Source organism: Aplidium turbinatum, chromosome 2, assembly GCF_918807975.1.
Source record: "Aplidium turbinatum chromosome 2, kaAplTurb1.1, whole genome shotgun sequence".
NCBI classification, from domain to species: Eukaryota; Metazoa; Chordata; class Ascidiacea; order Aplousobranchia; family Polyclinidae; genus Aplidium; species Aplidium turbinatum.
The window spans coordinates 8146155-8160555 of NC_137473.1; the positions used below are offsets into that span (position 1 = coordinate 8146155).

At 36.5% G+C, this 14401-nt stretch overlaps 1 protein-coding gene across 1 annotated transcript in view; it reads right to left on the reverse strand.

Annotated features, from left to right (window-relative positions):
* The window catches only part of LOC145788292 (uncharacterized), a 67896-nt gene that overhangs the window by 43739 nt on the left and 9756 nt on the right, over positions 1–14401 (reverse strand). The gene's annotated exons all lie outside the window — the stretch shown is intronic.

Here is a 14401-nt window from a genome sequence, read left to right on the forward strand (position 1 = left end):
TAACCCACAAGCCAGCATGACCGTTTTTCAAAGTAATAACCACCTCATTGTAAAAATGAACGTGCTTTAAAGTAAAGGATTGAAGTAACCGAAGCTTTGAAGTGAGACAACCTATTCAAAGTGTGCACATCATTGTGGTAAATACAGAGCAATGCTAAAAAACAATAATAATCTTGACTATATTTTTCGTTAATGCGTGTGGGTAATGTTTCACTCGTGTCGTTACCGCACGACTTAAATTTAACTCGAGTGATGTTCTGTCATGCGTAAAATTGCTGCTGCATTATTGCCTCGATGATAATGGAAAATAAATGAAAATAGACAATTGTCTTTAAATCTGAACTGATAATGATGACGGAGTGATGGTTGTTTGGCAGAAATCGATTCAGGTAATATTTGTTCCAAATTCCCCTCCAAGTTAATATTTTTCAACAGATTGATCGTGCTTGATCAGCAGCGACCTCCCTTATGAACTGCTGACTGCCACCATTTATTTCTGTCTGTTGTTTTTACTGGTACTTTCAACATGCTTTTCATTCCCATATTAAGTTGCTTGATGTTGTCAAAATATTTTATTGAGTTTCAAGCTAATAGTGAATCAGTTACTGAACCTCGAGTGATACCAACGTAAGATTTTCATTATACTCGGCCTTCGGCAGTAACAAGAGTATAGTGGCCAGCTGTTTTATCTCGGCCACCTTTGCTTCAGCAACTACACCGCCCAATTTATTCCACCCTGGGTAGAAGTGAGCGATGTTTATCAACAACCATTTTACGCGGGGAGTCGAACCAGGTTCCCATTACTGGAAAGCCAACGTCATCCTCTGCGCCATCCCACCGACTAAAGTGTATAAACTTGATTGATTGTAATGAAGCTGCGTGTCTAAGTGTTCCAACGTCTACGCAGCGCTTAAAAGAATACCAAGTCAAATCCGACCTTCCAAAGCACGCGGCTGTGTCTCGGAAAGACATTTAATGACATGCCAAAATAAGGGAGCAGCTGACTCGACGATTAGATCTCTTAATGCTTCCTGATCTGTAATGTTGCGTTTGTAATCTCAGTTTACTCTATATGTTGTCGCAATGGCGCAAAACAAAATATGCTTATTATTATTTTAACAAATTATTTTTAAAAGATGCATAGCCTAGAGAGTAACCAAAAGTAGGAATCAACTGAAAGGTAAAAAGAGAATTGAACCAAATACTGAGCTTTGAAGTATCACGCAGCATAAATGCTTGAAATAGAAGTCTTATATCCCTAGGTTTCACAAGAAAATCGAACCGGTTATTTCAATGTAAATGTAAAATCAGTTATTTTTTCGATACTTGAAAAGGGCTAACATGTGTATGGCCGAAAACGTTCGTTATTTATAGTTTATGTTCAGTTTAATATGTTATGTTAAATGCCGTGTGGTTGCTTGGTTTTATCTGTTTATGGTTGAAGAAAGTTACCTCTTTACCAAAATTGTATTACAGTGAAAAAGTTTTCAACGACCATGGTTAAACCAATAGACTAAATCGTTTCAAGTTAGCAAACTAACGTGATTGAAATAAGAATTCCTTAAAGTTATTCAACGTAAACTGAGCTTCAATACAGCTCATTGTTTTCACTTTAATTCAATGTCATATCACAAAACGTTTTGACACACTGCATAACATTTTAGCTAAATATATTTCTTCGTTTTACATAGATTCAACGTTCGCAAACATTCCATTGATGTAAAATAACAAGTCTTGTTTGCCAAAATATCTCAAGGCCGAGAGACGGAGATGTTTTTAGTCAACATCACCACGCAAGCAACCAGGCTTTGACACGGTTTGAAAATAATTCGAATTCTTGCATTTCAAAGCAACACCAAACCGAAAATAACACAAACCACGAAAGATCTTCGGCCGAAACAAAGAAAAATCACAATTATGGAGTGCCTTCTCTGGCAACGTCGATAAATGGCATTACAGAGGGGTAAATTTTACCCGATGGATAATTACGCTTATCAACGGGTGAGCAAACTACTGCATATCCAAATCCGCAGTTAACCGTAAAAAGAATGAAATGAAAGTCACCGAAAACATGATTATTCTGACTACGTTTTTGTCGGCTGCCATTTTTCCAGCAAACTGGCTTTTTTTCAAATCAACAAAATCAAAAAGTAATTAGCGAAGCGACACATTATAAGACAATGCTGTAATTAACCTATGCCTTCAAATTGACTAAGCGTTCAAGTACAGTAGGTGATCGATTTTCTCTCGAATATTAAAAATAGACATGTGGAAAAACAAACAGGTTTAGGCTTCCTGTACATTTCTAAGATCGACTAACCGTAGAAGATAGTTAGAAATATATAAGGGGAGAAGGAATGGGGTGTCAGTTTTCGTAATACTAGATATCTTTAAAAAAAAATGTAATCGGTAACCTTGTAGTGAATATGCTCACAGAGAACAGAGCATCCGTTTCTAAGACATCACTAGAAGCAATTTCCATTCTCATGTGTTAAGGTTTTTGAATCTATTTACACTAAATGAGATAGGCCTGCCTGCTTAGATGAAAACGTGCTCAAAATTCTGTTCAAAATCGCTATGGTATGCTGAGAAAGCCAATGGGCTGTGCAGTTAGACAATCATAAAAATAACCCAGCGTAACTTCCACAGTAACCTAATCTGAATTAAATGTCTTAAAAAGAGCCCGTAATTATACGTCATTTCCAAACATGTGATTTTGTAACTGTTATAGTTTGTAACTGTTACGTAACTATTCTCTGTTGTCACAGAGAACAGCCGTCTGGTAGGACTCACGACCTTGTATTCCTGGACCTGAAAATTGTTTAACCATTTTTTTTTTTTTAAACTGTCTTCTGACTATAGTCCGGTGTAGACTCGAGCAGGGGCGCCGGAAGCGGGGGGCAGGGGGGGCGAATGCCCCCCCTGCCCTCAATTTTTCTGCAGATGGGGGGGCAGGGGGGGCAATGGTGCCCTTTTAAAGTCATGTAAGCTACTGCACATTCTACAATATAACAATTTCTGCTTTTCGCCTTAAAACTCGTTGTTTTTTCGGCAGCCATCGTGGCCTACCGGGAGCTCCTTCTCGGCGGCCAAATCTGCGTGCTTGGAGGCCAAAATACAAAATAACGATAGCACAAGTAAATAGAATTAAACTTGCAACAATGCTAAAATCATCACTTAGCGTTGTTGAAGTCTGGGTCTGGGCGACGTCCTACAATAGAATCGTTGCACCACGCAATAACTGCTTCATCGGGATTGAAATCCAGTACTGCGAGACCATCTAACGACACTCGCACGAGTGTCTCCAATGTGGCTGATTTTAAAGAAGTTTGCCACTCATCTAGAATTATTTTTAGCAACGAAAAGCAACGTTCGACACGTGTTGACAATGACGGCAATGTAATAAAATAAGTATTTCAATGATGTGAAGGACATTACTAAAAGAAGCATAATTTTTGCAAAATAGGATGATAAAATGTTTTCCCCTCGGATGTCAACTAACCTAGTTCTCCTTTTTAACAACGATTCAATGTCCGACAACATCGATTCGACATAAAAATGACAATATTGCCAGCCGATGTAAATTAGCACTTTCGAATAAGACTTTATTCAAATATACATCGTGAATTACAAACAAGACTTACAGCGCTGTTGATCGGCTGATCGCAGATGGATATATTCCAGCAATAACAAATATTCCCGCACAATGCAACAGTGGCGATTATGACGCGCTGATCTAATTTTGCGTCACTCTTTGACACTACATATTTTCGACAGTTAATCCACGATCATTCTATTGCGAAATTAAATAATTGGCTAGAAGAGACTGGCGGCCAAACTTGGCCGATTGAGGAGGTAGCACCGGCGGTCATTCAAGCACTACTTAGCGGCCATGGCCGCAGGCTGCTTTAAGGCTTGACAGTAGGTTACATCATTATAACATAGGCTTGCCATTTTTTAGAAATGCAAATCCGGGACGCATATAAAACTGCAAATAATCTTAATGTAGGCCTAATACAAAATAATTTAATGCAACTATAATTATTTAATATGGGAAAATTACCAATATATTTAAGCCTATTTCTCCAACGAAAGCAAGGGAACTTAACAATATTTATGAGCACATGAATCAGGCCTAATAATATTTTTCTGTGCTAAGTACCTTTTTCGAAAGTAGGCTACAGTGTTAGATTTTATCTTTTCATAAAATTCACTACATGTCAAATCAACATTAATTTTGCAAGTGAGGAGAGCTTTGACATTCTGTTCTAGCATTTGGCCTCTGTCATCAGACCACATATTGTTCATAATTGAAAAAATTTGTTCAACTGGTGCTGATGTCCCAGGCAAACAAAACACAAACTCGACAAGGTTTTGAAAGTTTGGAATGGTTATGTTTTTGTTAAAAGTTTACTTTTGTTCAAGAGATGTCGTTGCATTTTGCCATGATTCTTTCCTCTCACTCTTAGACATCTATTTCTTTACCAAAACGTGCTCATCGAAAAAGAAGTCGATGTTGATCATTTGCTTCTGAAACATTTTGTTGATATTTTCCGCAGACCCACTTGAGAAAGAATTGTTTAAGATGACTAGCTCAAGAATTTTTTTTTTTGCAAATCTCAAATTGAAAACTCCGGGACAAATTGGTTAACCGGGCGAGACAACTGGACAAGGCCTTAAAATCGGGACTGTCCCGGCTAAACCGGGACGTATGGCAAGCCTATAATAACATAGCATGATGCCCTTCTTTGCATACCGGACACTTGTATGCTATCATTACTCAACACATAGTGAGCTGATAGATTAGCATTATCGCTATATCTTATCTTAAAACTTGAAAAAAAATTGGCCTTTTAGTAAACAAAAGTGCCCTTTTTTCGTAATCTTGCCCCCCCAGTCAAAAATCGTTCCGGCGCCCCTGGACTCGAGACCATTCGGAAACAAAAAGATAATAAAAAAAAAGTTGCAGAAATTACCCCGGTATAGCGTCCCTTTCTATTCGTTGGATGCAGTTTTGTTACGAGATTTATTTGCCAGAACTTCACCAACATTCGAACGTACATACAATTGATTGAAACAGGCGGGCTGCATGCATGGTTGCTTCACCGTTGACCATATCTCTATATTTCGTCACATTGGTAAAAAGTTCACGAAGACCGCCATCTTTACAAAGCTTTTGTAGATCTAAAAGCAGCTTTTAGTTCATTCGGTCATAGGATTCTTTGAAAATCCTTCAAGCTCTGCTAGTGGCCCGAGAAACATGGTTCGTCTCTTGATCGTGGAAACTGAAACCGGAATAAACCGGAACAATAGTAGGCTACATATTTTGTGCCTTGCACTGTAGTTTCATTGTTTTCCGGCTGTTTGTAATGTGTCTTGTAAAGAACGGCTTGTTTAATCCAATGCTCAAGACTTGCCACCTTTGCATATCATCTCAAACAGCAAGATCTATTGCATTCGCGCTATAGTGCCAGCAACAGAAATACATCAGCACCTTTTCTCTTAAACTACCTTTTGTAAAAGTTGCTCTACAGTTTGATGTTAAGATTTGACTTCAATCAACAATTTTTGTGTTTCTGTACTTAAAAAATACATTAAAATACGGGTTGTTAGAATTCTCCTTAGCAAGCAGTACTGACTTGGTTCAACTAAGCTTAAAGCCTAATCTTGCAGGCTCAACTTAAGCTGCAGAACAGTCTTGCAAATTCAGTCTTTTGGTGGAAGTAAAATATTCTCTTTAGAAATAAGCGAAAATAAAAAATTTACTTGAGAGCGTAAGGCTAATCTTCTGATTTCGTTAATATATAAATATTGAATACATACAGTAAAACATAGTTATTACTCTCTAAAACCTCTACAGCCTGTTTCACTCTAAAAGGGGGATCATCAGAAGGTCCTTATTCTATTTGAAAAACGTCTTTTTTCTACACAAGTTTTCCACTAGACGAGACAAATAGCCTGAAGGGTGTACTTTAAAAAGGAGGGGAGTTTGCAAATTGTGGACTTTGTGGACAAGAAAGATTCCTGGGATGCAGACATCCTTTTTTATCGTACAAACAACAAAATCATTTCACCAATCATCTGATCCCGTGTTACCATATTGATTTCACAACCAGGTTTCGCGTCTAATTGCAAACCTAGAGCGGTTCAGACACGCACGAAAGCCAACAATGTAGTATAGAAACGTCCATTTCAGAATAACGAATCCTTGAGAACCGGTTCCAGATTTGAACCAGATCTAATTTATGGAACCGGAATAAAGGTACTCGCCAAATGTTTGCCGCTGCTGCGCCTCTTTCTGTTTCTGAGCACACAACCTTTGTATGTGAAAATTCAATGAGTGTGTGTATAAGCCTTTCAAACTTGGTGATTGTGGACAAATTTTCCGGACTTTTTTCAATTTTTGTAGTTGAAAAGGCCAAAAGTGTAAAACTTGTAGCCCAATAGGCTGCGATATAAAGATGTTTTTTAGCCTGTAAGACCATCAGGTCAAAATAATGCAGACACGCCCAAGACCATATCATGGAGTGTTCTTTTTGCGCAGATCGAAAATTCTCTACTGACTCATTTAAAATTTTACGCAAAGGCAAATCCCAATTTGACACAAAAATTCAGGAAGCGCTGTTCATCAAACGCTACAACCCAAATTTAAACAAACAGGTATTTGCGGGACGCGCGTCCGTTCTCCTCAACATTTACGCTACTATGATGTATCAGGTACCCTGTGATGCAAATTTTTTTGTACTTACGTAGTCGTCTTCTAATGTAATTTGTCTTTCTGTCTGTCTACCTGTTTTACACACTATTGCTTTTAATGGCTGCGTATTTCTAGATGCTTATTGTCAGTTAGTTAGTTACCTCCAAGAAGTTGAAATTTATTGCATTTTTATCAATATTTTCGGATTTCTGATGAGGGCTTAAGTTAAGCCGAAAAACGTTCGAATGTTAAAACTATTTGTAAATATATAAAATATATTGTTATAATGCCCTACCCTGTTGTATTGTTGCTTCTTCTTAAATATAAAAATTATCTGGCAATCTTGCTACTTAGCCTATAGCTTTGCGAGAACATAGCTTAAATGCCCCAACATCAACTCTTGACGTGTAATCGTGCCCAACACATGTGAAAAAAAACACGTTAAACATCGGGACCAGCAAAAAATGATCCTATTAAGCGAATAGTTCGATTAAACGTGGGCCGATTAAGCGGTGTTGATTGTATAACTACAAACGTTTCATGACTGCCTTACCCACAATATAGCCCACTGTTTTGAAGCTGAGGCCGGAGTGCAAGGACAGATATGAGCGAAAAATTTAACGGGGCCGCCAAGACTCGCAAATAGCGAAGTGCGGGCCGTGCCAAAAAACTTTAAACAGTATGGGCACCCCTGCTACAGAGGGTTTCTAAACCGCCACTCCAGTAGAAGTAGTAGATTTGTAGTTTCACGCAAGCAATACAACATTTATCAAGCGGCCATAGCCACTTACACTTCAGAGATATCGTCCGCACAGACAAGGGGGGTTGACGCAATGCGGATGTTATGCGGAAAGATTATTTTTTTCGTAATTTTATAAGGACGACTTTTGTGGGCAGCTCCCAAGACATTTTGGAGTTTCTATGATGTAATATCAACAACAATGGTTCTCAATGGACGCACATGTAAAACAATTTACTCTCTTAACATTATGGATCAGGTCAGAATCGAATTCGTGATAATAACAGCATATTTATCTGCTAATGTATGACAGCACTGGTCACAGTTAAGCAAACATTCACTTGTACAAAAATTCAAAAAAAAAGAAGAATGGCTTCTTGTATTACATAGCCTATACATTTGTGATTTGTACAACACGTGCTACAGGTAAAGCGATATGAGCTCACAGTCTAATTTCTGCTTTCAGACACTCGTCAACAGAGTTTACAGAAAGAAATGACGTCTGATCAACAATTCCATTGTCGTCAACTGTGACGTTGCTCGCTTGCTGATCAAGTTCATTCAAGCGCTATCAAGCCTAAAACGTTATAAGCCACAAACTCACCTGTCAAGCATGAAGAAAACGTAGGCATCCAACATAGCACCATTGCTAAAACAGTAAAAACTTTTGCGTATCTTGATTTTACCATTGTGTCGTCATAAAAGCTCACGGTCATGCACAATTGACAGAATTATTAAACGACCTTGAAAGATTAATACGCAGGTGCAGTAAACGTGAAAAAATTGTTTGCAAACCAAAAGCAGTCATCTGTAAAGATAATACAACTTAAACCGACTGTGATATGATCTTGTGCCAGCAAAATTAGCCGTTTTTACTTTGACTCAATGTTTGCAGACGTTGAACCAATGTAAAAAATGGATTTTTCTTCCTGAGTAGCCCATGTTACGAGCAACCATGAGTCACCACTATGCAATCAAATAGTAGAAACGTGTGACTGGAGTTGATTGTATTTGCGACTTCACCCTCATTAAACCAAGCGGCTGTGCTTTGATGTGAAAATAAACTGATGCAACTGCAAAGTATTTAACGCACAACTTGTTCTTTTCTTTTTGACAAACATGGATGGTCCTTTGCAGTCTGACTCTGAACCCGTTGGAAAAAATAATCCTTCTGCGAAGCAGGCGTTCAACGTGATCCCAGTCAGGGACGTAGCCACGGGTGGCTTGGGAGAATAACGGCTCCCCTCTCCAAAAAAATATATCTTGCCCAAAAAAGTTATATTTTTAATGCTATTACAACGCTTTAATGCTATTGTATAATATATTACATGACATGTTTCAGTAAGTTTATCTACATTTTTATCTAAACTCTTGATTTCAAAAATTAAAACATTTTCTCCCACAACAGTTGCTTTGTCCCACTAAAATTTTCTTTTTAACTACGTCACTGATCACAGTCTAAGCTTCTCATATCAACTTAACGAAAAGGACTGTAGCTATACAAAAAAAAAGTTTAGAAAGGTTTTGTTTTCAACATTTAAACGTTCATTCTTGGCTGATGACGTCAAAAACGAATCCAAATAAGAGAATTGTTGGTGACAGTTCTTCGGTGATTGGTTCAATCCTTAAGTCGTTTTTGATCAAAAGCTGTTTTAACCATTTTTTCACAAAAAAATTGATTCAACCCGGATCGAAATATCATTGCCCTAAAAACACGTAAACCAAAATAGTTGGCAAGTCGTTTCGAGTCTTTCGAATTTACAACGAATTGAACTTGCTTAATTCTTTTGAATTGCAAAAAAATGCACCGATTGATCGATATAACTGATACTGGCCCATTCACCATAAATTTGATTCAACTGTTTGATTCGTTTAAATCAGAGGTGACGAACCTGCGGCCCGCGTGCTGCATGTGGCCCGTCAAAGAATTTTGTGCGGCCCGCAAAACAATTTGACAATCGCTCATGTATTAATGACAAAAAACATCTTACAACTGTTTTATGTTTTCACTGGTACACCTTTTCTTTGCTATTTTCTTGCCCTAAACACTAACTTTCAGGGTTTAAAATTAGAAAATAGGAAAGCTATAAAGTAAAGTTGTGAAAACACTATTCACCAACTTCATCTTGTATTTTTCTTCGTTTCAAATCTATGACATCACGATTAAAAAGTTGTGCGGCCCGATAAAGCATGTATAATTGACAGAGTGGCCCGCGACCGCAAAAAAGGTTCGTCACCCCTGGTTTAAATCGAAATATTTCACACAGGAGGCTCAATATTAGTCTTCCGTTTCTCACTAATCCGTAGTCGAGTTCAAACCTAATTTTGGACGTAATTTGGGTCACTTTACTCTGCAATACTGTTAATAAATGAAGCAATTGTACAGTAAATATTCTTGTAAAATAGTAACAAGAAAGTAATTTTGTTTGTTGGTGTTAGTTATACGTTGACAAAACCTTGACAAACTGCTGCATTTGCAACAGGAGTGTTTTCTTATAAAAAATTTGCGGGGCCTTATTAAAACTAGCTGTAATGCTATAGGCAAAGTACATAGGCTACAAGTTTTCGATGTAGGCAAGTGGACAGTAGGCTACAATTACTGCAGAGTCTACAGCGCTTTGATGCTTAACCTTAAAAAACCACCCTGATGTTAAACATCAAGCTTCCTTTTGCAAGGTTAAGCATCAAAATGACCCATAGCTTTGCAATGAAGCAAAAAAAAATATTTTGGTAATTTTTGTTGCACATAACGTACATACCAACTCAGATGAGTGTTGTTGAAAATAGTTTGCATTCATGCTAAATAGATCTACAAGAAAGTCCTTAAACAAAGTCTACAAGCACTTAATTTGTTTAGAATATGACTTTAACATATTTATGATATTTATAGAAACATTTAGGCTAGATTCATCACATAACGGGTAGATTGTGATATCAAAACAAGCATTTAAAATAATTTCAGCAATGCAACCTCAAACAGCAAAATCCGTCGTTTTTGCATTGATTCTACGTCTGCATACGTTCAATCAATGTAAAAAACGACGGATCTTGCCGTCTGGGACAGTATATAATGCAATCAGTGTTATACATTTTTTTTCTTCTGTAGACTAGAGTGAGTCCTCATTTTGACGTCATGAAAGTGGGAGCTTAAATAATGATGCCATGGTTAAAATTCACATACCATCAAAAAGAAGTGTATAAAAGTTGATTTGCTGTACTTCTTCTCCAGGCCATTGTAGAAACGACTGAAACGATGATGAGAAAATGAAACGCTTTTTGACATGTTGGACTTACACTTTTTGTAATTTATTTGAGATATCGATGAATAATTTCAATCACTGAAAAGTTTCAACTTTTTGTTTTAAAAAACGTGAATATATCAGTAATTAACTTAGCAATAAAGGACTGGAAAAGCATTTTTAAAAACTAGTCACTAAACAAATTTTACTTTTATGCACGTTTTATTTTATATCTTAGTGTAATTAAAGAAAATCAAGTAAAATACCTTTGTTTAAATGTAATATTTTTCCTTCAGTATAACGGTATTAAAGTATTAAAAATGGATTGTTTTTAAAATAATTATGCAGAGCAAAATTTTGAGGGTCAATTAATGCAGCAGCAATATTGTTTCTTAACAATGAGGCACTTTGTGACTGGAGCTTTCCGACACAACCTACTTAAAGCAAAAACATGTAGCGCTTATTTTGTATTTTTTTATGGTAGATAGAAACAACAGTAAGAGTAAAAGTGTTTTATAACAAATCAATTATAAAACCTATTACAGAAGAAAACACTTCGTCACATCGTGTTAAGTACGCAGCCATGCGTAACACTAGCAGAAGGAAGTGAAAATTCTTTTAACAACAAAATCTTTAAGATTTTTGTAGCACAAAGAAAAATTGAGAAAGGCAGTTCTTTCGTAAAATTGCAAGACTATAGAAAAATTTGAAATACATTGAAAACAAATTTAACTCGTCAAGAAAACGTTCTATGTATGTTAAACTCTCTACTCTATATAACTTATAAAAATTTAACACAGTTGCAACGGCGTTTATTTTTTTGAAAAGATAAACAGGCAACTTAAACCTTTGCTGAGTTCTCAACAAGGCAAGTCGAAACAGAACAATATTTTCAAAAAGAATTCAACTCGAAGCGAAAGTACAACAACAAATTTTGCGTCGAAAAGGAACAATTCGAAATTTCGTAACATTCTTAAAATAAAAACAGAGAGAGACTGTTCACCAGGCATTTTATAATAAAAGTAATTTGCGTTCTTCTGGTGACTATTTACTAGGTTACCTCCTGATGTTAAAGATGATAACTAGCTTTTGTATTTCCGACGTTTCGTCAGTCAGCACAACTGACTTTATCAAGGTGGCTAAAACAGGTTAACACAACCTGTTCAGCAACGATGGCACAACACAAAAACGTACTGATAAAATGAATAAAGTTTTAATTCTGATTCTTGCTGCTTACTTTATTCATTTTATCAGTACGTTTTTGTGTTGTGCCATCGTTGCTGAACAGGTTGTGTTAACCTGTTTTAGCCACCTTGATAAAGTCAGTCGTGCTGACTGACGAAACGTCGGAAATACAAAAGCTAGTTATCATCTTTAACATCAGGAGGTAACCTAGTAAATAGTCACCAGAAGAACGCAAATTACTTTTATTCTTAAAATATTGTAAAATTTTGTAAATCGTTGTAAATTCGATGGTTTGGTTTTGAAGTAACGACAAATCAAAACTGCTTTTTTAGAAAATGTTAATTAAAGCAAAGAAATTTGCTTCAAATCGTTGAGATGACGAAATATGTTTTTTGCGAACAACTAAAGTTGTGACCATATGACACAAACTCGAGCGAGATCCATTTTGGATGAGGTTCTTATGACAATGGTTGACAATATTTTATTTTTGCAATTGTTTGATTTTGGTGACGTGATGCTCCCATACAAGTTGAAATACAAAATATCCAGCAGTCAATCTACTGTAAATACCATATTTTGAACGTTGCAATACCTGCATAACAAACACAGCACTTATCATTCATATGGCTATAAATATTGCATCATTGTGACTTGTATCTTCAGGAAAATGAAATTACATGATTACAAACACCACGATGTTTGCATACTTGTTGGCCCAGACAAACGTGTATATGGACACCACCACGCATTTGTAGATCACTGAAAGATCATCTGAAGGCACTTCAAAACTTCGACCGCGAGCACCAATTCTAAAGTTACCATTTACCAGCAAATATAACACAGCAGCAAAATTAACAAACCTGCTCTAATTCTGCAGCACCTATCGCTCTTCTTTCCATCGCTGGTTGTTTCAGCTCAGAAGGAAAGTAAAATCATACATCTGATGTTATTGTCTGGATTGCCCTACAGGTCTGGGTTACCTACCTATTGTCATCTGGGTAACATATTGTCTGGGTCTGTGTTACCTATGGCTATATACTCTACCTTCTAATACCAAGCGACTTTGACTTTATTTACTGAACCGAAATGCTTCACTATGAAACATAATTCGAAGTAAATCTAATCTCAACTTGCACCAAACGAAGTAAAAATAATGTTCTTGCTCCGAGCAAGCCTAAGTTACTAATATTCACAAGTCTTTAAATAACATAGCACGAACACACGCCATTTGAATTTTACTGACCGTAGCTTCCCAGCTAGAAAGCTACGTATATTACACGTTGATTTTTGGTTGATTTTAGGTAGTATGGTATCTTAGGTAGAATTCAGGTGTTATTAAGGAGTTTGTGTACACCAACACAAATTCACTTGTTTAAAAAACATTTTTTTAGAGACATATTTTAGCTATCATTTAGTATGACTAGTGTGTAAATATGATTCTAGAAGTTTTATTAGGGATTATTTTTTGAATATAACTCTTGCAAAAATAACACGTATTTTCCACGTATATTACACGTGTTCAAAATCCTATGATTATTTGACTAATTTTTAAGGTATATAAGGTAAAATCACACCCAGAAGAGGGCATACAAAAGAGAAAAAATGTTTACCCGAGCAGAAGGATGTTTTACAGGAATTTTTTGTATTTTGATTATATGTTGTTTCCACGTGTATTGCACGTTTCCATCTGTTGAAAAGTAACACGTGTTTTCCACGTATATTAAACGTGTTGAAGTTCTTTCGTTCATTTGGGCAATTTTTAATCTGTGTTAGGTAAAACTACCTCCAAAGGACGGTATAAACAGAAAGAATTCTCCACTCAAGTGGATTGGTGTTAACCACGCTCCTCCGCATTTTTTAGGATATAAGTTAGATTATGTGTTTTTGTAGGTGTCTTCACACGTTTTTATTACGTTATGTAAAAAGGAAACTTCATGACATTTTTTAGTCGCAAATTAATGTGATCTTTTAACGATAGTTCTTAGTGTAAATTTAAGTGGTCTCGCTTACTGATATTAAACAATTACTTACTAAGGTTTGGTACGGTAGCCACTTTAACAAGTCGAAATTCTGCCACTAAAAATGACTAGAATGAAACCGCCAACCAATCATAAGCTCCGGTTTAAGTGACGTAAAAATGGCGAAAAGAAGATGATAGAAAGCAAATTAAGTGATGGATTTTTTGTCAGCTGGTTGGTTTAGGGGTTTTGTCAGCTGGTTGGCTTTCATTGACGCGGGTTCGATTCCCACCACTGCTATTGCTCTTTTTCTTCTCTAATTCCAAATAAAGTTCAAAACAAGCGTTAACTCTCCGAATGAGTGCTAGAAGGGTCACAATTGGACAGTAGCCTCTTATAACAATATGTGTTATACAAATGTGTTAAATAAATACAAATGTGTTGAATTGTTGATTTCAGATACGGTACGCGGAAATTAGGTAGAATGTGGGTGTAAAAACACGTAAAATCCACCACCAAATATACGTGTAATGCACGTGAAATAGTGTCTACACATATGCGTGCATTATACGTGAAAATTAAC